We start from the raw sequence: 20,716 nt of genomic DNA, 5'->3' as shown, positions 1-20,716 counted from the left end.
TCCTTCATGCCTCTGGCTCAAGAAAGGCCCACTGTGAATACATTGCCCTAGCAGCACAGAGGAGCTCCTCTGCCATCTTGAGGTTCCTTCGTTCTAGAGGCGGCCATTACGTACCTGCAGTGCTCCAACTATTTGAAGCTAAGTCGCTGGCACAATTATTATATGGCACCCACCCAGGATCCCCATCCAATCTTGCCATACTGGAGCGTGTTCAATCGCATGCATGTTCAATCGCCATGTCCTCACAGAGGGCATTTGTGCATGTGTGGCAGCCGCCAAAATGGCGGCCGTTCGCTCTTACGGCGGCCTGAGAGGACCAAAAAGGATTTACTTAGCCGGCTGCAGCGGTGATGAAAAGGCCGGCGGGGGGAGATGGAACCCGTGTGGACACACACACATCCCGTGGCCTCAGTAAGCCCCCCCCCCCGAAGGGGCTACAGGTACTTTATTCACTTTTTAAAAAATTAGGGGGGGGGGAGTTCACAGACTGAGTCCGGACCAAACTGGGGTGGGGTTCGATGGGGGGCCAGACAGTTCCGTGCACACCCCTGTTACTGTCTGCATATCTGGCACAATTGGAAATACCAAGCCACAGAAGGGTGTTCACCCTTGCCCGGTGTCATGCCCTTCCCTCCGCTGTTCTGGATGGCAAATACAAGATCCCATTCATGGAAAGGCTTTGTCCTTGTGACTCTGTGGAGGTAGAAACCATAGAGAATGTGCTCCATTCATGTCCTTTTTATAAAGACAGTCAGGACAAGCTCATATCTCCCCCGCTTCTCAAATACCCTGGTCGCTCTAATCAAGCCTACACCAAGATGTTGCTCTCAGATGACAATCGGGCCTTCACGTACAATGTTTCCAGGTTCTGTGGGGAAACGTGCAAGATCTGCCGGGTCCTGATTGCCAGTTAATATCCCTGGCAACAGATTTTTGGCTATTGAGCATTTTACTAGATTGTATAATTTTATTTTGCTCCTATACCTTACAGCTTTTATATTGCTTTTATATGTTATTTTATCCATTTTATACTTTTAGATACCCTACTTTTATCTTTATTCTATTAATCTCCCCACAGTTTTTAGGCCGAGCCTGTTGTATTTTATTTTATTAATTACCTTACTTTTTTTAATTTAATGTTTTTAAACATTTTATAACAATTTATATTTTGCAACAACATGCCCAAATTGCCCCCCACCCCGCCCCCATTGGGTTGCATTTTACTAACCATAATCATATTGTAATCTTAATCATCTTTTAGAGTTTTATTTCATTTATCTTAAGTTTTATTAGATTGTATCTGTACTATATTCTGTGCTGGTCTGTGACCATAATAAAGATGACTGATTGACTAAAATGTCTCCCCCCCAGCTAAAATGTCTAAAATGACTAAAATGTCTCCTCCCCTCATCAAAAGCTGTTAGCTAAGGAGAGGGAAACATACCTAAGAGGAAACTGAATTTTGGCTACCAACATGAGCCGACATCAGCTTCAAGGGAGCAATCTGAATTATCGGGACCACAACCTGGGCAGAAGGGTTAGACCACATCACCCAGTGCCACAGCCCCAGCACAACCTGCAATTCCTGAAGCTGCTTTTAGCAAAAGAAAAAGATGCTGGAAGAACCATTAGCAAATATCCTGTATCATATAGGGCCAAACTAAGTAAAAAGAAAAACATCAGAAGATCTGATCAAGGATTTCCTGCCATAATGTGTGAATTGGCCCCCTTACACACTCTGCTTGTTTGCTTGCTTCCCTACAGCTCTTAGCCATGTGGCTGTACCTGGCTGCCCTAGTGGGGCTTTACTTCCTTCGCCGATGGTACCGGGAGAGACAGACTGTGGACAACCTGACAGAGAAATATGTCTTCATCACTGGTTGTGACTCTGGCTTTGGGAACAAGCTGGGCAAGCAGTTGGATATTCAAGGCATGCAGGTGTTGGCAGCTTGTCTTGCTGAGCAAGGAGCAGAGAAGCTGGAGAAGGCCACCTCGGAGCGTCTGAAAACCACCATTCTGGATGTCACAAGCCCAGAAAGCATTGTGGCAGCGACCAAGTGGGTGAAGGATCAAGTTAAGAACAAAAGTACAGCCAAATACAGTTCTTTTTACATCCATTCGCTTCCTATGGATTTCACCAATGTGCAGCTTTTTCTAAAACTAAAAGCCCAGTACATCCCTCTCCTCTCCAACACAGTAATCTTTAGAAACCAAAACACACAGGCGGCACCAGTGAAATAAGAGAGCAGCTCTTTAAATAAGGATTTTTATTCCCAAGTATAGGAGATCCCATTCTGATAACTGCATGAATGGACACAAACTACTTTAAAAGTAATTTAATTACAGCTACTACCAAAAATGTAGTTGTCATTACTAGTAGTTAACCAGTAATGACAGCTAGATTTTTGTTAAATCACAGCTATTATTTTCCTAAAAGTAATTTGAACTACTTTTGTAACCAGTTTGACATAATTACTTTTTAAAATAACTAATCCCCCATCCTGACTGAAAATGGTGTGTGTGTGTGTGTGTGTGTGTGTGTGTGTGTGTGTTAGACAAAGCAGTTTCTTGCCACTTAGGGCCATTAGATGCTTACTTTACTGCAATTATCTGTGCAACTTGTTCTGTAGGAGTGGAGCATTAAATAAAAGTAGTGAATTAAAAACTATAAATGAAACAAGATATGATGCTGCATCAAGCTGAGGTTTGTTTTTACTTCTTTACACACACACACACACACACACACACACACACACACACACACACACACACACACCATATGTGGCAAGCCCTGCCCCCTCTGCAGCTGCAAGCAATGAAAAGACGGCTGTGGGGCTTTCATGTACAACCGGATGGGCCCACAGAAGGAGCTTTTGCCGCCATCACAGCTGCCAATGCCCCGTTGTTGCCTGTCTCTCCACCACCATGGGACCACTTAAGGTGGGGGAAGGTGTGGCGGGAGACCGAAACGGGTGAGGGGGTAGGAAAGAGATTTTGCTGCCTCCGCTGCCATCCTGAATGGCAGGGGGTTGCTGAGGCTGGGGATGGTGGTGCAAGGAGCCGGATGGGGGGAGAGATAGAGAGAATGAGGAGGAGGAGGCACTGCAGCAACAAGAAAGAAAGAAGAAGAGACATTGAGCATCAGCCTCCATCGCCCTGCCAAGTCTCTTCACAAGGAGGACAGCCGGGGTGGAAGAGCGCACCGAGGGCTGTCCATGCCGGCCAGAAAGGAATCCCTGGCTCATCTGTTCTCCTTGTGAGGAGTCTCGGCAGGGCAACAGAGGCCAGCCCTTGGTGCACTCTCCCACCCAAATCGGCCATCCTCCTCATGAGGAGAATCAGCAGGGTGACACTTCATCACCCTGTGGAGTGGAGCTTTAAATAAAACTAGTGAACCACCAAAGGGTGGTTAAAGGCCCTTCTTTCCTAGCCATTTCCTCTTCCTAAGCATATCCCTCTAGCCCTGCTGTTATGATGAATGGTTGCACAGGCAGAGATTCTAGTAAGAAGAACTATCAAAAGAGGAGGAGAAGTCAGTGAGGCAGGGTCCGTCTCCCTCATGTGAACCAGGGTTGAGGGTTGAGGGAAGAGTATCCCTGAGTATCCTCTGGTGTTATTCTCCACAGGCCGTTGGGGCTTAGTGAACAATGCAGGAATTTGCATCCCAATAGTCCCCAATGAGGGCTGACCAAGGATGACTTTTGGAGCATACTGGCGGTCAACCTGCTTGGAATAGTCAACGTAACACTGCACATGCTGCCTCTAGTGAGGAAAGCCTTGGGAAGGGTCGTCATTGTGTCCAGCTTGGCAGGACGTGTGGCTGTCAAAGGAGGAGGTTACTGCCCTTCCAAGTTTGAACTGGAGGGTTTTTCTGGCAGTCTCAGGTAAGCTACTAATTTGGATTCCTCCCAGGGCCCTAGTATGATATGGGGCAGGTACACTTTAGTAGGCCCTGGGGTCCCGGTGGGATGCAAGCTCATTACCAGGACTGGGGAGAAAGATGAGGCTAAATGATAGATCCTGACTAAGGGCATGTATGCAAACTTATTCTCCTCTAACTATCTCCCTGTGATGAGATCTTGTGAAGCAGTATTAGAATTAGGGATGAGCAAGTATCCTACTGCTCACTGTGAACGGGGTTGAAGACTTGCACACATTCCAGCTGGACGTGTACAAAATTTCAAGGGCTATACAGGTGGCCGACGTGAATGCTCAGAAAGTGCCCACTGTTGCCACACAGAAACATATCTGCTATCTACTGAGTCAGACCATTGGTTCATCTAACTCTGTATTATCTACTCTGACTTGCAGTGGATCCCCAGGGCCTCAGGCTAGGGTTTGTCCCAGTCCCACTTGGAGATGCCAAGGATTAAACATGTGGTCTTCTCCATGCTAAGTGGGTGCTCTGTCACTGAGCTAAGGCCCCCTCCTACTCCCCTACCAGATCCTCACCTTGTCTTTTCTCCAGCCAAAACATACTTGCCATCTCCCAGAATTTATATATCCATTCCTTTTTCACTGGGGCATTCCAATCTTTCTACTTTTAAACATACGCAATTCTAGCTGCCATTTTTGTACGCAGAACTGCTTCTTGCACATCCACTTCAATATTCACAACCTAATTAAAAGGACAGCCCTTTGAGCCCGATAACAATTGCAAACCAATGTTTCCTTTTTGCCTGCCTTCCACCACCTCCCAAAAAGGTTTGACCTGCTGGCAACTCCGCTGCAGATGAAAGAAATCTCCCTTAAACTCTCCACAGTGCCAACTATTGCCACTCAGCCCTTCTATTTTACTCAGCTTCCATGGTGCTTAATGCTGTTGATATGTCATTTGTAACAATATTCTCACTGTCTCAGTGATATTGTAAAACATGTTCTCACAGAGAAAGAAAACCCCACAGAGCCTCAGGAGTCTCTTCCTGAATATCCCTGTCCTGTTTTATCTTATATGCTTTATCTTTGGATAGGTCTCTTGTCTTCAAAAGCAGGTAACGGATATCTGCTTCCTTTAATCTTCACTAGTACATGCCTAGAAGCCAGAATTGAGCCACCGCCAAGCTGGCAGCTTGGTAAAAGGAGAAGGGGGAGAACTTGGGGCTGCCAGAAGGGCAAGTGGCAGCGCCGGAAGGGTAAGCAGCACTTTATATCTCTGGCTGCCCCCTCTCAGCCACCCCTTACCTCCCAAATGCCCACCCCCTGTACTTGTAAAGGGGAGCCCTCACTGGATTCCCCTTTACAAGAATATCCACCAAACCAGTTTGGCCCGGTTCGATGGTCAAACCAGACTGGACCTGGTTTAGGAGGACATGGAACTGGACCAAGCTGGGTTGGTTTGAATCCAGTTTAGATTCGGACTGAACTGGTCAAACCGGTTCTGTGTACACCCCTAGTCACAGGTGCACCTCGTTATCTGTGGGGGTTCCGTTCCCACCAATTTTTGTGGTTAATGAAACCACGGATAACCAGACCTTAAGTCAATGTCAATTGGGAGGTTAGGTTCCTGGAGGGCAAAAAATGCAATAAAAAGCAGAAATATGGGAAATAGAGTACGGTGTTATGCTCTCCAGGTGTCCAGCTGTCCAGCAATGCCGCCCACAAACTCTGAATTCCATTAGTTTTCCATGAGGAATTAAAACAAAAAACAAAAAAAACCCTAAGAGCCACCAAATGGCTTCTTTGAGCAAAATTGTGGCCGGAAATGAGCTCAGAAGTCATTTCCAACCACCTAGGAACAATGGCTATGTGGATTTTAACCCTTTTTGTACCTGCATATGATGAGGTCAGGTCTTCATAGCCCAACTGAGGATACATGAAGCTGCGGGTGCCAGGAGGTCAACCTGTACCAGTTTTTCAGAACTGGATTGATTTCCAATAAGCTGCTTTTGTCTCAGACGACCAATAAAATGCCTCAGTTGAAAATAATGTTTAAAGAGTTTTCCCACCATCTGTGGAATGATCTGGTCATGTAACATTTTATGATTCTCCCATAATTCATTTTTCTTTGTCATCTTAATTGTTTGTGACTGCACTCTTAGTAACTTAGGTTTCTTTCCTTATTAGTTTCACTAGCTAGGGAATCCTGCCTAGTGCATCTCTGATCTTATTAAAATCAGCTTTTGTGAAATTCGGACTAAATGTTTGATTACATTCACCTTTAGTTTTCCACAAGAATTCCAGCATTACATGGAGGCTATTCCCACGTTTGCCCAAAAGTGGGCTAAGGGAGTCCAGCCTGCTTTTGGGTGATCGGTGCTGCAACTGGAGCCGTGCAGCTCCCAGGAGCTAGCCACATTAAATCCCCCTCCCCTTAAACAAGGTTAACGGAGCGATCGCTCTGTTAACCTTGCTTTTTTGCTCATGCGTCACCGCGGCTCGCAGCGACACACGAGTAGACCCCTGGCCGGGATGCTGCAAGCAGCCTCCTTGGCTCAGGGGTCTCTCTAGGATGCCCCTTGCACTCGCGTGGGGCATCCTGGAACTTCCAGGGGCCGCATGGCCCCCGATCCCCGCAGCCCCAGCCAGCTCCGTCATGGAGCCAGCAGTTGTGTGGGCAGCCGATCCGGCCACCCAGCTACAAGAAGCTGCTCATCTGCAGGGAGAGCAGGCTAAGCTGTGAAGCGCCTCATGGTCTCTTTCCCCCACAGTTCCCACTAGGAGCACAGGAAGCTGCTTTAGTTTATACTCTGTCAGATCATTGGTTCATCTAGCTCTGTGAAGTATTACTTTACTTTGTAAAGACACTGATTAGCAAAGGACACTGATTAGCAAAGGCATGCCCTCAGCTCTGCCTGTAGGCTTCCAGTGGCATCTGGTGGGCCACTGTGTGAAACAGGATGCTGGACTAGATGGGCCGTGGGCCTGATCCAGCAGGGCTGTTCTTATGTTCTTAAAGGGGACAATTCATGCCCACTACCACAATGGCTAACTCTCCACCCTAAAGGAGCTTTTGTTGCCAGGAATCAATTGCCAGGATTGGCTAGGAATTGAACTCAGGCCTTCCACATGTGCCTCCTAAGAGGAAGTGAAGGGTGGTAAGAAGCTGAAACCCCCAGTGAGCTCATGGCAGTCTTCAATAGAGACTCTGTGGGAATATAAAGACAAACTGCTACCTCCCTAGGGGGGGAGAGAATGGAATGGCCAGAAGCTCAAGCCCTGGTAAGCAGAGTGCTGGACTAGGACCAGGGAGACCTGAGTTCAAATCCTCATTCAGCCATAAAACTAGCTGGGTGACTCTGGGCCAGTCACTTCTCTCTCAGCCTAACCCACTTCATAGGGTTGTTGTGAAAGAGAAACTCAAGTATGTAGTACACCACTCTGGGCTCCTTGGAGGAAGAGCGGGATAGAAATGTAAAAATCATCTTCATCATCATCATCATCATCATCTTCAACAGAGGCTGCTGGGGAATATGCAGACAAGCTGTTTCCTCCCCAGACTTTTGCCCATTTGCAGGTAAGAAGTCCAAACTTTGGAGAGTTCATGATGATTTCCATCCAGAGGCGCTCTAACTCCTGGACTTTGGGGCCAAAGTCCAGGGCCTCCACAGCCCTCAGGGGCCCCCAAATCCTCTTTAGTCTGTCCTGGGTAGTGGACAGACTAAACTGCTATCTTCCCAAACCTTGGAGTCACCTCAGTGTTTTTCATTTTTAACATTATTATTGTGTAATAAGGTTTGCTAACGAAGACATTCTAAAGGATTTTTCCTGCCTATTTCACTTTAAGAGATCCCATGATGCATGGATTGTTTTACTTATTTATTTAAAATATGCATGTCCTCCCTTTCCAACAATGCCCAAGGTGGCTTGCAAGAATGAAGTAAAACAATAACATTATAAAATACAGTAAACAAAGTAAATGAGAACCAGCAGCAGATTTCTCAAAGGACAAAACAAGGTGCACATCATGAGAGCAAATTAAATCATATTGTAAGCCATTTTAAAAAGAAAGGTTTTCAATCACTGGCAAGAGCAGCAGGAAGACGGGGCAAGACCAATCTCCTAAGGCACAGAATTCCAAATCTGGGCGCCCTTAACAGGAAGAAACCCCGTCTCCACTCCCCCCCACACACATGTGCTCACTCACCACCCTTCAATAAGAGGGAGATGTCAGAGCAGTTGAGCCATGGGCAGCGATCCCTGTGGGTTGAATTCATTTATTTACAGTCAATGACCAAATAAACACTACAGCAAAGAACAATACAATACAATAACATAAGTAAATAATTTTAAAGCCAGTTTGCAGACTATCCCTGTGGGTGAGGACCCAGAGGCCAGGCTTGGGAGGGCCAAAAATGCAAGGTCAAAGGGTCAATGGGTCACACCAGGAGCCTTGCGGCAGAAGTCAGAGTCCAAATACATGCCAGAGAGTCAGTCAAGTAGGCCCATCAGAGAATCAGAGGATACATGACATGAGGCAGGGTCAGGAGCAGGCAAGGGGTAAAACCAACGATCCATTGGATCAAAAGGTCCAGCAGAGCTGGCAGTCAGAGTCACACCAAAGGTCAAGCCACTTGGAGAGCCAGGAGCCCATATGAGCAGATAGGAATCAAAGATTTGCACCAGTTAAAGTGTTGCAAAGTTCCGTGGTATGAGACAGTGGTTTGAAACTGCAAGTACAGCGGTTTCTTGATGTGTTTTCAAATGCATCGTGGCAGAGTTTGGGCCATTCATATTGCCCACCACTGCAGCGGGTTTTCCGGGCAGGGTGCATCCATATTCCAATGGAATTGCATTCACTGCCCCCTTCCCATTTCAGGCCAATGGGGGTCACAGAAGGGGCAGGGAGCTGCTGACACGATGAGCTCTTTTAAAAACTAAATTATTAGTGTCTTTTGTGCAAAGCCACCAGCAAGAGGAAGCGCAGCTCCTTGTGTTCTGCTTGCACAAGCAAGAGCACCAGGATATGAAATGGAGCAGACACACATACACATATTTATTTTAAAAATCATATGCCCTTACATAGCCTCGATCTGCCGAATGATCTAGCCAATCCACAGCGCCAAAAAAGGAGGAAACATGAACATGTCCGAAAAGTCTGGTGAAAAACAAAAGCAAATGTGATCGAAATCAAAAGACGAAAGCAGATGAGGATTGGGTTGCACCTTTGTGCAAAAACCTGGGTGGAAAAATTAAAAACAAAGTTATTTATTTCTCATGCACAGGATGGAAACAGGTTGTAAAAATCAACATATCGCACTGCGATTAGAACTGTCCACACCACACCATGCTGCAACGCATAAATGACAGGGCAAGCCTTCTACAATGGAAAAATACAGCTACTTTCTTGCAAGGCATATACAACATTGTTGGGCTACAACGCTTCAATAAAATCTGAAACAAGGCATCAGAAATATGAACAGCACCCTGCTGACAGCGCAGCGACCACAATGTCGCAAAATGGGCAGTACAGAGGGGCACTTAGCGGACACGTTGCAAATCTGTTGCAGCATGTAATCTGGAAAACGCCCAGATTAGCACGCTAATCCAGGATTTAATCCTGAATCATTATGGTCCCACCCAGAGGTGCACCTAGTTAATTTTGGAGCCTAGGCCGAAAGGCCTTTGGAACAGATATATTAATGCAAATATGCACTAGCAGAAACATTTCAACACACAAAGTAACATATTCCCATCCCACATATTTCTTTCCCCACTCCCCGCTCTGTCTTTAAAGCAGAGGTCATGCTTGGCTGTCCAGCACAGCGTGGTGCGGTGACCACACACCACCTGGGACAGACTAAAGAGGACTTGGGGGCCCTGGGGTGTGTGGAGGCCCAGAAGTCCAGAGGTAAAAGTGCCTCCGGTCCAACCACTTACAGATCTGGTGTTTAACAACACCACCCTCAGACCTGCCACAGCATCGAAACTGAAAGCTGGGACAGAACTAGAAGATGGAATAGCCCTCAATTGTATAATCCATCTTCCCCTCGAATAGCCCGTTCTGACTCCACCTCCATAGCTCCTGCTGCCCACTACACTTATTGTTTAGGAGTAAGTACTCCATAGCTCCTCCTGCCCTTTTCCAAAATGTTGTGCCTGCACATGTTGCTCAGGCAGACTAAAGATGTCATTACTTTAAGAGACAATCATGGAGACTGAATGCTTAGATCATCTCTGCAAAATCAGCTACTCTGGCAGCTGCATGAGCTGCTCAGGCAGACTCATTTTTGTTTTTTTTATTTATTTAACATATTTGATACCACCCAAAACCTACGTCTCTGACATCCGCCTGAGCGGTATCCTACATAACTGTAATGCAAATGATCAGAATGTCACAGGAGAACCTGAACAGATTGTTTGTTTGTTAAAATTTTCTTATATACCACCTTCTCCAAAGACTCTTTGGAGTCTTTGATTATCACAAAATTCATGGCATGGATTCCTCAAGTGGAAGCTGGAGACACAAAATGCCTCCTGCATGTGGTATGCTTATGAAAGATCAAAAAACATAACATGAAAAGACCAGAAATCACAAAGTACATGTAACATGTGTTAGATTGTAGTTCCTACAAGCATTTACTGCAGACAGGCCTATAGAAGCAAATAACATATTGTAGGAGTAGGGATGCCACATGTATAGGATTAGCCTGGACAGGACAGGCATCAGACATCCTGCCCAGGATATAGGAAAAGTGTCATTCTGGATACAAAATGCCCAGGAATTTGAGTGCAAAGAATGCTTTAATTATTTTTTCTGATGCTTCTCTCTAGGCGTTGTAGCTACATAGTGTCAATGTTTCTTACCCTTTCTCTAGTACCAGAGCTACCAGCTGGCTAGGTTGGCTATCTATGTATGGATCTGTGAATTCCTTTCCTTCCTTTCTGGATCATCTCTAGAGTTAACAAGGATGGTAGTAGGACCCTAGGTTTAGCTGTAAAGCATATGGATAGAGAGAGCCCCCTTTTCTCTGGTGGCCAGGGGTGTATCTAGGGGTAGGGCAGGCAGGGTACATGCCCCGGGCGCCACTTGAAGGGGGGGTGCCATTTTTTTTAAAATGGCTGCCAAAAACCAAATGGCCTCTGTGAGGCTCTAGGTCATGCCAGGCTTTTCAGGGGCCATTTGAGTATGCATGGTGGCCATTTTGTTTTCAGTGGCCTTTTAAAGAAAAAAGATTATTTTTAAAAACAGCCGCTGCACATGCTCAAATGGTCCCTGCAAGGCCCTAGAGGCCAGCGGGGTGAGGGGGAATCTTTGCAAAAAAACCCAGCCTTTAGAAAGCCCCCCAAAGGGTCTACGGGTAAATAATAATAATAATAATAATAATAATAATAATAATAAATAAGACACTGTACACATATTCAGATTGGCACTATGTACAGAGAATCAGGGCTTGTGAATACTGAGCTGATGCTTAAGAGCTAGGATTGTATTCATTTGCTCTTACTTTGCTTCTTGTAATAAGTGAGTTAAATGTGATGTCTTGCTAATATGGCTATTAATGGTGAGTTTGTCTTTGAATCAGTGTGAAACCCTTAATATTAAGGCCCACTTGGAGTTTCTTGCTCTCTTTCTCTCATTTTAACTGTCTTTCTGAAAGACTAGAATATATTCCAAGCAGTGACACAGTTTACTCTGCATATCCTTTAATTATTTACAGAGTATCTGGGAAAAGTCAAATTCTCCATTGATTTTTAAAACTTATGTAATGGTGATGCTACAATGCATAGTAGAGAATTAGACAGGCACTTCTGTTTAGTTTTCCAAGTACATCTCCACATAGTATTTGGGTATTTCATGAGCCCCCACATACTGAAATTTGTAGTTTTCTAGCATTTTTTGGTCTGGCTAAGTCCACTGCTAAATAGTTTTTGAAATATTAAAAAATTAACCAGCTTGACTTGTATTTTTCAGCTGATATTATAGTAAAGTTATCTGGAAGATGGGTGTCAGATGCTTGGGCAGGGGGCACAATTTCAGTGTTTGCCCTAGGCGCTATTTTCCCTAGATACGCCTCTGCTGGTGGCATTGCTATGGCCCCACTTCTCTCTAGAACACTCATCACTGCATCAGAATGCATGTTAGCTCCTGAAAAACGCATCCTGCATCCTTTCAATTCCATTCAGCAGTGAGGTAGGATGGGCTCCATTTTCCTCCTCCCTCACTTTGTACCCAAGTAGCAGAACTGGGCTACCTTGGTGTCAAGCAGCTGGGTCGAGTCACCTCCAGGTGGCGCAGACAACACAAGCTGCATAGCCTACCTCTCTCCTACCCAGGTTGTGAGAATGGGCTTGTGGTCTTGCAAATATCAAACTGTAACAAAAATTTTTTACAGTAATACAATTATAGAAATATGGCAGAATTCATATTGCTTTATACATTAATGTATTATCTATTAATAACAAGCAGATGGAAAAGAAAAAGAAGCCAGAAGGTTAGGAGAGGCAGTTGAAACATTTTGAATTTTCAGACATTTGCTGACCCCCAGTTAACTCCTCTTCCCCTTATTAGCATTCTGAATCAGCCTCATTGATTCAGCATTTAGCTTTAAAAAGAAACAGAGGTCTGGTTTCTCTCACACTTGTCAATGTACCTTACAGCTTCCTTGTTTTGGATGTTTAACACTGAGTTTGGTTTAGAAGGAACTTCGCAGAAAGAGGAACTTTGTCAGTAGCCAGTGGGAGTGAGGGAGAGATTCCAGCTCAGGAGAAAAAGATTGTTCTTCAACAGTTCCTTTTCGTCCTAGGCGTGAACTTTATTTTTTGGGGGGGTCAAAGTCAGCATCATTGAGCCAGGTGTTTTTAAAACACAAACTTGTGAAGAATTAGGCCCAGAACTCCAAGCCCTATGGAGCAAGATGCCTGCGGAGATGAAAGAACTCTATGGGCAAGAGTACGGGGAACACAGTGAGTTAAAGGAGTTTGTACTTAGGGGGAGGGAAAGGGTAACATTGCCAAATAGCAAATATTTTACTGTGCTCTTTCTCCTTCTCTCAAGAAGAACAGAAGTTCTGTTGACATGAACAGGTAAGTCCAAAATGTCTGTGTCCCTCTAACATCCAATGCTGTCCAGTGCTAGGCACAGAATACTAGGCAAGGTCCTATAAGGCTCCTCTTACATTTTAATATCAAAATGTGGATCACTTCAAAATGTCTCTGGTTTTTAGATATTTCTCTAACCACCTAGAGAAATGTACAAAATTACATTTTGCACATTTTTGATTATACAGGCCATAATCAAAAACACGATACTCAGCTAGACAGAACTCTATGCCAAAACATTGCCATTTGAATTTCTTTGTGGAAATATTTCTTCTCTAAATAGGTTAGTCACCTACATGGATTGTCAAGATTTCAGCCACTGTCATTTGGAAGACGTAATAATAATTTTTTTTTGGTCTAATATACAAATCCAAGAGTTAATTTAGAGAAAATCACGGGCTGCCACTGCAGGATTATCAGGGGGCAGGGGCATTCTCCTCCTTACCAGAAATTGACAGCGGGAAGTGGAGGCTGGGACCACCTCAGCTGTGCAAGAATTCATGACTGCCTAACCACCTTCCTTGCATAGGCGTCTGGGGGGGGGGTTTCAAGAGGAGGCAGTTCCTCCCACCTCAGATTCAGTCAGTCCAGTATTGAGAAGAGGGGTGCTTTGCCCCCTCTCAGTCCTCAGCACTCAGCACTTCCTTCAAGTGCTAGTTTGGAGCTTCTTTGCTCAGTGAGGCAGAGAAAGTACCTCCCAGTCAGTGCGACTGGTGAATACCAAAAGAGAGGTGGATCATCAGCATCAGATGCAGGGAGGCATGGCCAGTATCAAGACAAAGAAATGCTCTGCCCCATCTCCCAATCCTCACCAGTGAGTAAGGATTCTCACCAGTCAGCTTCCTTCAAGTGCTGATTAGGAGCTTATTTCTTTGCCTTAGATAGGGGTGTGCACAAAACCAGCTGGCCCATTTTTGTTCACGACTGAACTGGACCCAAACTGGATCAGGCCAGTTCGGTTCTGCACTTCCTCACACACACACACACACACAGAGTTTGGTTCAGTGAAGGGGGATTCACGATCTTTTTTTTTTTAAAAAGTACTTTTGTACTCACCCCCTCCAGGGGGCTTCTCAGAAGCCACAGAGGGGCCTCCAGAGGTTCCCCCTCCCCCTGCGGGCTTCAATTATGCACCAAATTGCCATGTTCGGGTGGTCTTTAGCCCATGCTGAACCTCACCCCCATTGTGGTGGCCATTTTGGAGGCTGGGTCATGCAGAGTACCATTGGGCATGTGTGGTGGCCTCCAAAATGGGTACCGTGATGGGGGTGAGGCCCAGAACGGGCGAAAGGCCACCTGAAAAGGGCCATTTGGCACATAATGGAAGTGGTGGGGGAGGGGGAGCCTCCAGAAATACCCCCCCATGGCCTCAGAGAAGCCCCCTGGAGGGAGGGAGTACAATTTTTTTTTTAAATTAAGATTGCGACACCAACACTAGGGATGTGCAAAACGTTTCGGGTACAGAATGATCTGTACCCGAAACAGCGAATTTCGGGTGATTCGGAGCCAAACCGAATCACCCTGAGAGAAATCCGAATAATTTCGGATCTGAAATGAATCACCCCTGTTTCGGATCCGAATTTTTTGGATGTTTCGGAGCTCCATTTTGTGGCCTTCTTCCCCCCCCTCCAGTTTGAGCAATGACATCTATTTGAATTTCCCAGAGTGAGTGGTGGTGTAGTCCACATAGGGTGCTAACCACCCCCATGGGTTTCTAACCCATGGGGTACAGGGTTCTGTTGTTTCTGAGGTATTCTGAGTGTGGATTCTATGATAGCAAATTAGAGTGGATTCATGGTGTCTCATTGAAAATCTCATTTGCTATCATAGAATCCACACTCAGAATACCTCAGAAACAACAGAACCCTGTACCCCATGGGTTAGAAACCCATGGGGGTGGTTGGCATCCTATGTGAACTACACCACCACTCGCTCTGGGCCACCCCAGCACCCCCCAACTGCACTTATGGGGCTGCTGAAAGCTCCATTATACCACCTTATGAGGAAAAACCTTAAAGACACGTAAACTTCAACAATTCACCAAAAATCAACCCTCTGTCCAAATCCTTTGAAAAAATTCAGGTACCTTCCTTGCCCCTACCCGGCACTACCACCAACCCCACACCACTCTAGGCCACCCTTTCTCCCGACGTGAAGCGATACACCCTTCATTATACCTAATGGGGGGAAACCTTAAAAACGCGTAAACGCGTAAATTCACCAAAAATCAGCCCTCTGCCCAATCACTCTGCAATTGGGGTGGTAGCCTCCACCCATTAGGCACTACCGCCCGACCCCACTCTTTTGGCCTAGATCCCACGTTATGCCCCCAATCTGCCCCAAAGACACTAAAACTTCAAAAATTCACCAAAAATCAGCCCTTTGCCCAATCCCTCTGCAATTTGGGTGGTAGCCTCCACCCATTGGGAACTACCCCCCCACCCCACTCTTTTGCCCCCAGGACCCATTTTTCTAATCCGAATCAATTCAGATTCGTATTCGGATTAATTCGGATGGGCCATATTCGGATACAAAACAGAACAGGGGTATTTCGGTTTGGATCCAAATCGAAACACCGAAAATCCAAATTGCACACCCCTAACCAACACCACCCCCCAATGGCAGGGGGGATTTGGTCCAATACCAAACCCGGTGTGTGTGTGTGTGTGTGTGTGTGTGTGTGTGTGTGTGTGTGTGTTGTTCCGATATCAGACCATCAAACCGAACAGGTTTGATCAACATTAATAGCCTCATAGAGGTAGAGAAAGCAGTCCCCAGCCAGTGCTTCAATAATGCACTGACTGGCGAGTATCAGGAGAGGAGTGGAGCAGCTCAGTTTCCCAATACTGGCCATACCTTCCTACATCCGGAAGACATTGATGCAAGGGGTGTAGTTAGGGTGTGTGTGCTGGTGTGCATGCACCCATGTACAATGGGGTTGGGGCTGCTAGCGGGGGCTTATTCCCCACCCACTGGTGAGCTTTGTCCCCATAGGAAAAGTTCTGCAGATATCCATGCCCTCTTGCTGTCAGCAGCCATGCTTGGGGAAGGGCAGTTAGTCTGTCAGCAACCACAATGAGGGGGAGATTCAGGCACCTCCTCCCTTCACTGCTGTCTCCCAGCAGCTATTGGCAAAAACAGGAAATTCCCTCCCCCTTTAATTGCACCCCAGAAGCCCCCGGGAATTTCTTCTAGCAAACCATTCCCATTAAAAAGATATTTATTTCTGAACATTTCTGTCCAACAGGGATCACAATCATTCTTCTCCAAGTTCCCTATAGCTCACCAACTTTTAATGTCTAGATGCACTGCTGATTTAATGATTTTAGTGACTGCTGTGCGTTAAGATTGTTTTGTTTAATCTGCAGCTTAATATCCTATGTTGTTGTGAATGCATGGTTTTTCCCCTCCCCACTTTTTATTCACTCAAAAGTAGAAGATTTTTGGGGGTGTAAGCAGAAATAGAATACAAAGACTAAATAATAACCATAATAAAGCCCACATAAGAGATAGCGGAGTAATTCCTTCACTATACGCCCACTAATGAAACACCATACATTTCAGTCCATCATTATAGCTCTTTAAAATTGCTGTTGGCGTGCACTGAAATTTTACGAAAGACTCTCCCACTCCCATCTCCTCTCAAAATCCCAATATGTGTGCTGAGAGAAAAAACCCAACAACAATTGACCTTTGACTGGATTAGTGGTAATCACATGTAAGGAAGCATCAGAAAGCCTGAACACATTTTTGCATCTCAGTAAGAATTGGTGTGACATATAACCTGTGGCTGACAATACCCCTGAGGGCTCATACAAGATGTGTTCCATATTTGAATTCACCTTCCCCCCTACCAGAGATCATAGCAGCTTCGGCAGAGAATAGGATTTTAAAAGAGCATGGGATAAAAAGATTGATACCTTCTCCCAAAACACCACTTCCCAGGGCCGACTTGCCCACTAAGTGTACTAAGCACGAGCTTAGGATGCAAAGCATGCAGGGGAAGCAACAGCCTGTGTCACGTAGGACCCAGGTCAGCCGCCCTCCCCCTCCCTCCCCATGGCCTCCATCCCTGCCCATGATTTCATGGTGGCTGCAGCCAGTGAGTAGGCAGGCAGGTGATGAGGAATACCCACCTGTTTGCCCACCCTACTCACTGCTGCTGCCTCCACTGCCTTTTTGCGGTGAGTGGAGGTAGCAGCAAGGAGGGCAGGTGAGTGGGCAAGTGTACCATATCACCCACCCATCCGCCCTCCTTGCCACTGCAAAGCGGCAGGTGAAGGAGGCAATGAAGTTGGCAGGCACGCTCTCCCCGTCCCTTGCCCATCCTCCTGCCTGCCACTTCTGCAGCATTCAACTGAGGCAGTATCCCCAGAGATCAACATGGCTGCATTTGGTACCAATTGCATTTCTGGACTATGTACAAAGGCAGCCTGATGTAGAACATGTTACAGTAGTCAAGCCCAGAGGTTATCAGCATGGACACCACTGTTTTAAGGTCATTTATCTCCAGAAATGAATGTAGCAGGCGTATCAGTCAAAGCTGATAAAAATCACTCTGCTGAAAAGATCACTCTGCTGCTGCTGGGTGTGGGTTGCGCACACTTGGGGGCACACCATCACTATCCTCCTGGTCTCTGTGGGTCCTAGTGACTTCCTCCTCCCTAACTCTTTCGACCAGGAGGTCTCTCCACCTGAGCAAGTCATCCACGCATTGATGGTTGGGTCACAGAGACAAGCCAGGACATACTTCTCCCAGTCACCCGACGCATCAACTAGCCTGTCAACAACCCCAGCCCTCAGCCTTCCAGCCAGAGCATGACCCTCTGGTGTGGTCAGCAAAGTCCGGAGTTCACCCATCAGCTTCTCCAGGAGGAGAGCCGCAGGCAGGGCCTGGCTCAGAGGAGTGGTGTTGCCACACAAACTCTTCGTGGCAAACAGGAAGGGCTCAAGTGCTGTCGCCATCTCTGACATGAGCTTCCACTCCGCATTGGCTTGCACACACCCAAGGACCCGTTCCTCGCCAGGTCGTCGAGGGCCACCTCCTGCTACTGCAGGCACTGGAACAAGAGGAAGGTGGAGTTCCACTGGGTATCTACATCCATGGGGATGAGATGTTATGGAAGCCCATGGACATGCTGCCACTCGTGAAGCAGGTGCCTGGACTTCTCACTTCAGTAGAAGTGGGCTGCAATCTTGCAGGACTTCTCCACAAGCGCAGCCATGGCAGCAACAGCACCTACCATGGGGAGGCCATGTTCCCTGGACGCCTTCACCTCCTTGAGGCCAAGGGCATCTCTGACAGTCAGGTGGAGCATGTGTGCCATGCAGCAGTTGTTCACACACTCCATCACTGACTCTACCACCGTGGTGACATTGGACCCATTGTCTATGACAATGAAGCCCCGCGAGAGGTGTGGAAACCTGCCGAGCCACTCCTCGATTTGGTGGCTGAGTATGGCTGCCACCTCCTCCTTGGTGTGCTTAATATCCAAAGTCTCGACACGCAAGATGGCCGACCTGTGCCGAAATGCAGTGTGGGACGTGCTGGAGCCAGAGGCAGCACCGGAGATCCGCTCTCTCTCCGGACCCCACCAGTGGGCAGTCAGGGCCAGGAAAACAGTGTTCATCCCACTCACAATGTTCCACAGATTAGTGGTGGAATGCACACTGGTGCCAGCCGGTACTGCACGAGGCATGGCTGACACGAGCTCCCTGCACTGCCTGTACAGGGAGGGGACCATGTTCTGGCTGAACGTGGTCCTTGAGGGGATGGTGTAATCGGGTGCTAGCAGCTGGAGTATCCAGCGGAAGCCAGAGTTCTCAACCACCTGAAAAGGTTGATCATAAGTGGCCATCACCTCCCCTATCAGACAGGTAAGGAGATGTGGGTCCATATGACCAGGCCGCTTTGTGCCTGACGACTGCATCCACTGCTTGACTGGCAGCGTTCCTTGCTTCATGGAAGATGGCTTACTGCCCTTGTCGTCACTAGTCTCAGGCACACGAGGTGCACTAGCACTGCCAGTGGAGTCAAGGAGATCTGGGTGATGCCGTTGCATGTGTCACCACATGGAGGTTGTCCCCAGATGCTTCACATCCTTGCCTTGACTGACCTGTGCGCTGCAGTGGATACAGTGAACAATGGTTGGGGCATCTTGAGGGACCTCAAAATGCCGCCAAACATCACTGCTTTGGGTGGCCTCAGATGCCCTGGGCTCTGTCTTGGGCATCTTGGGTGACCACAGACCTAGGGGGGGCTGCTGGTACTTGCCCACCGCTGTCACCCGCCTCCCCTTTCACCCTGCATGGAAGAAGAAGGGCCCGGCTTCACTGGCGGAGGAGCCGCCCCCTTCACCTCAGCAGCATTCCCTTCCCCTCAGAGCCAGACAGGGAGGACCCAGCTCTGGACTCCGCCACGAGCTGCGCATCATCAGAGGGGGCCCCACTGAGTGGCGAGAGGAGTATTGGGAGGGCTGTAAGAGGGAGGGAAAATCTGGCTACACTGCCAGCCATCAAGTCCCTGCCCTCCACCCCCGCCATGGAAAGAGTTTCCCTAGCAGGAGAGGCCCCTGCACTGCCAGACTCTGCATGGGGTGTCAAAACTGGTGGCACACCACCCAGTGGACCTGCCACTGGTCGAGGAACTGGTTCGGCAGAAGCAGGCTCCTCCGGATAGGAGAGCCTTTGCGCTGCTGCCTCACCTGGGCCAAAGAATTCGCCGATGAGGATCTGTGGGACCCCAGGATGGCATCTTCTTTGCCTCCCACCCCGCACCAGCTTGGGGACCCCTCCCACCTCTGCCTGCAACCCTGCTGAGAGCTTTGCTCGCAACACAGCATTCAGACATTCCTGAAGACCCTTGGGCTTTTTTTTTTTAAAAAAAGAAAAATGTTAAAAATAAATAAAAATAGAGGGGGATTTTTGAAAAAGCCTTTGGGGGGAAAAACCCTTTTTAAAAAAGCCTATGGGGTAACATTTAAAAAAACATATGGGGGGGGACCTTTAAAAAAAGAAAGAAACCCTATTTAAAGAAAACCCCTCTTAAAACAAGCCTACCCACCCACTCCACCCTCCACAATACAATACAATAAAAAACAATGCAATAAATAAATTACACAGTGGGGTAAGGGAACGGGAACCTGTAAAAACAAGAGACAACCTGCAAAAACAAGATGCAACCTGTAAAGAAAAAACACAGATAATATACCTCCTCACACCCAAACATGAAAGGAGGCCCTATTTAAAAAACACTAAAGGGGGAAAAGGGGACAACAAAAATTAATCACTTACCCCTCGTTGTCCTGGAGATCTTCTGCCTCACACACTGGTCAGGACAAAAAAGAAGAAATCCCAGACCAGTGGCAGGCTGGCACAGTGTGGGCAGGCAGGCACAGCAGGGACATGGGTAGGGTGGAATGAAAAGCTTTACAGCTATTTCATGGGCCCAGAAAACAAATTAAAAGTAGAAACACTGAGAAAATAAATAAAAAGACTGGTGGGGGGAAAGGCTGTGGGAATGGGGATGGGAAGGAAAGGGGAGGACGCAGGTGCTGGACTCTGAAGCAGATGGTGTGCTAAGCACAACAAGAAAAGGATTAACAAAGAAAAGCACCTGCTCCAGAGAAAACAAGGGGAACCCCCCCACCACCAAGAACCCAGAATAAAATAAAAACCACTGGCAGTCGCTTCAGCCAGCCACCAAAAGCAAAAAAAATTGGGGACTTAGGGAAACGGA

The 20,716-nt window shown here is 47.1% G+C and overlaps 1 pseudogene; it reads left to right on the top strand.

Annotated features, from left to right (window-relative positions):
• The first annotated feature begins 1,773 nt into the window (after window positions 1-1,773).
• Window positions 1,774-19,706, top strand: LOC128344044 (retinol dehydrogenase 7-like; annotated as a pseudogene).
• Window positions 19,707-20,716: the final 1,010 nt, after the last annotated feature.

Source organism: Hemicordylus capensis, chromosome 2 (assembly GCF_027244095.1).
Source record: "Hemicordylus capensis ecotype Gifberg chromosome 2, rHemCap1.1.pri, whole genome shotgun sequence".
Classification (NCBI taxonomy): domain Eukaryota; kingdom Metazoa; phylum Chordata; class Lepidosauria; order Squamata; family Cordylidae; genus Hemicordylus; species Hemicordylus capensis.
Note: the sequence above shows the minus strand (reverse complement) of the source record. Positions and strands in the feature narration are given on the sequence as shown.